Genomic DNA, 3,429 nt, shown 5'->3' with positions numbered 1-3,429 from the left:
ATGCCTTTAATGGCAAAAAGCTGTATTGTTATTCTTAACTCTTAGACCAATATTTGCTTTAGTTACATCATAATGAAACCTTTTCTATAGAAATCAGCTGGAAAAAAGTCCCAATGGAACTGTAACAAACAGAATCTGCCACCAAGCATGTTAATTTAAAAAGAGCCCAGTTATTTCTTCTGCTAAATTTGGTATGATCCTTATAATATACTTTCAAGCAGCACCAAGCAGAGCTGTTGAACTTTGCTTTTCAAATATCTTTTTTCTTTTCTTTTTCCTGTTTTGCCCTGAGGTCTCTGAACTTCGGTGAGTACATGAAAGCCCTCAGAATCCCCACTATTTTCTTTCTCTTTTTTCTGTTACTAGCCATCTTCTGGGTCGTCACTAAAAATGTCAAACTGTTGTAAGCCTGCTGTAGGTGTGCCACTATCTCTTGACAGTCAGGCCCAAAAAGCCGAGCAAACACAATTCCTATTGGACTCTCTTTAGGGTGTCCAACCATCTTACAAATGCCCAGTAATAGAACAAGTAACACTTGATCTATTGGGGAACTTCATTTACTTATTTCTCTGAGCGTTTTAACATTCTGTAAGTAGTAAGCAAAAACATAATGTACTAGATTGCTTATATCACTCAAGCAACTCAAAACCTACTTTATCTATAAATCCCACTGACAGATCGAGCCTGAAAGGGGCATGTCTGGATGCATATATTGGAACTCAGAAATTCGAATGCCATTATGTTATGACATTGCGTTTTGATCATCTGAATGAGAGATTTGCATATCCTAGTGAGAGACTCGAGAGTACTCAGATAGTGAGTTTGAAAACCAGAAGCACAGAATTGAATCCAGTGGTCACTGAAGTCAATAAACAAATTCCCACCTGGCACACTGCATAATCACAGAACCACAGAATCAGAGAATAGTTGGAGTTGGAAGGAACCTCTGGAGATCATCTGGTCCACTGCCCCCTGCTCAAAGCAGGGTCACCTAGGGCAGGTTGCCCAGGACCCTGCCCAGTCAGGTTTTGAATATCTCCAAGGACGGAGACTCCACAGCCTCTCTGGGCAGCTTGTTCCAGTGTTCAGCCACCATCACAGTGAAGAAGTGTTTCCTTGTGTTCAAGTGGAGTTTCCTGTGCTCCAGTTTGTGCCATTGCCTCTCATCCTGTCACTGGGCACCACTGAGAAGAGTCTGGCATCCTATTTACAGTCTCCCAACATGTATTTATACACATTGATGAGATCCACCTGAGCCTTCTCTTCTCCAGGCTGAACAGTCCCAGCTCTCGCAGCCTTTCCTCATATGAGAGATGATCAGTCACTTAATTATCTATGTGGCCCATTGCTGGACTCGTTCCAGTAAGTCCGTGTCTGTCTTGACCTGGAGAGCCCAGAAATGGACCCAGCACTGCAGATGTGGCCTCACCAGGGCTGAGTAGAGGGGAAGGATCACCTCCCTGGAGGAAGGAAGGGAGGGACGTGATAATTTCTGTGGAGAAACAAATAATAAAACCAAGTTACCAAAGGTACTCTTCATTTGCTTTCAAAACGACTAGATAAGGACCCAAAATAGTCATATTCCTTTGTCAAGCAAATGTATATCCTACCATTTTAAAACAAGCTCCAGCACATAATTTATTCCACCACCACCCAAAAAAGAGGCTGTCAGTTTAAAGAAAAATATTTTCCTTTCTTTTGTACTGTGTGTTTTTTATACTGCATTAAGCTGTTAAAAAATACATCATACCCTTCCTTCTCTTCTTGGTGGCATTGCCACCACTGAGTTAGTATGTAAATTACTGCAATCTGGTTAGCTCCTTCCGTCTCTTTTCTTAACAAAAGGGGTCTGCAAGTGCTAATCAAAATGTTGCAATTTACATATTAATGAAGTTTTCATAATAGTGTTTGCTTCATATGCAATGTGCATGGTATGGAGACCCTTCACGCTTCTTTTGAGCAACCACTACATTTTGATTTCATGAAGTAGCTGAAGTGCATTTGAAAACAAACTGTAAGTGCATCTTAATATATATCTCTATATATCAATATATCTGTATGTCTCTGTTATCACTGTGATACACTCCACATGTGATATACATATAGTGTCTGAAGCTTGAACATAGCTTCACTTGTGCCTGTGGACTGTCATTATTAACAAACATTCCCTTGAACACGTTTGTTGCAATCATTCTGCAAAATGCTAAAGGCACATTTTTCTGCTGAGACTGCTGAGCGCAAATAAGTAGTTAATCATTTTCCAGTTTAAAAAAAAGAGAGAGAGCAAGAGAGAGAGAAAGTTTAAAAAACACCACAGACCTCTGCTATGAAATGTTGAAAGGTAAAAAAAAATTGCCCTACCTGGATAAACGCGATGTTAAAAAAGCCAAATAGGGAAGTGCATTCAGACTACATTTTCTATTTTGCTATTATTTTAAAATATAGCTCAGTTTTAGGAGTTCAAAGGTTTTAATTAAAGGATCTGTGATCATATCTACCTGCGAATGTAGATAAGTAGACTTCCCTATATTGATTTCTACTTTCAGTTGAATAGCCAAATGTGAGGAACATTATGTCTCTTAAAATCTTGATTTAAAGATAGGAAGTGTTAGGGAATCCATCACAATACCTGGTAAATAGCTCCAGTGATAAATTGCCATCTATGTTGGAAATGAATCTCCGATGGGCTTTTGTCTAGCTTCCATTCATGTGGTCTTGTTCAGCCCTTTCCAGTTAGACTGAAGTGTTCTTTATCAATTTTTTGTTCCTCACTAAAATGCTGAGATGAGGTTAGTTGCCTGTTCGACAAACTAAATACATCACATCAAAGCTCTCCAATTGTCTTTAACCTTGCTCTTTATTCTTCTTTGAACCTTTTCCAATATTCAAATACGTGCTTCAAGAGTGGGCTCTAAACTTGAGCATTCCCAAAGTATTTATTCTGGGTGATATAAACTCCTTACTCCTAATCAGTCTCCCACGTTTGTGCTCTAAACAATTACACTGGCCTTTTTGGCCAAACATTCCACAGGGAACTCATTTTCAATGAGATAACCAATATACTTTCCTACTCCATAGTTCTGTAAGACCTTTTTTTTTTTTTTTTCCACGTTCCAGGCACTTCAAGTAAAAGCAGCTTTACCCCTGCCCTCCTCCCTTGAATTGTTTCTGCTGCTCCTTCCTTCGTCTGTTTTATGCCCTCACTATTGTGGCATAACTATCTGTGAGCCATGTGGTGAAATGGACTGAGGAACTAATGCTGGTTATTTAACCAATTCAGATCAATCAGTCAATTCAGACTGACTTTTCTTTGTCAGGATGAGATCTAATATAGGATTACTTCCATGCTGGATGCAAAATATTTTGACCTTGGAACTTTTATAATGCATAGATAGCAATCTTGTAAGATATTTGAATTTCGTAGCATGA

At 39.1% G+C, this 3,429-nt stretch overlaps 1 long non-coding RNA gene across 1 annotated transcript; it reads right to left on the bottom strand.

The window, feature by feature from the left end:
* Window positions 1-539: 539 nt before the first annotated feature.
* On the bottom strand, window positions 540-2,764 carry LOC135330321 (uncharacterized). Its single transcript, XR_010392276.1, has 2 exons — window positions 2,630-2,764; window positions 540-1,492 (listed from the first exon to the last, which is right to left on the bottom strand). It is a non-coding gene; the product is annotated as an uncharacterized LOC135330321 (long non-coding RNA).
* Window positions 2,765-3,429: the final 665 nt, after the last annotated feature.

The sequence above is a fragment of the Dromaius novaehollandiae genome, chromosome 1 (assembly GCF_036370855.1).
Source record: "Dromaius novaehollandiae isolate bDroNov1 chromosome 1, bDroNov1.hap1, whole genome shotgun sequence".
In the NCBI taxonomy this organism is placed as follows: Eukaryota; Metazoa; Chordata; class Aves; order Casuariiformes; family Dromaiidae; genus Dromaius; species Dromaius novaehollandiae.
Note: the sequence above shows the minus strand (reverse complement) of the source record. Positions and strands in the feature narration are given on the sequence as shown.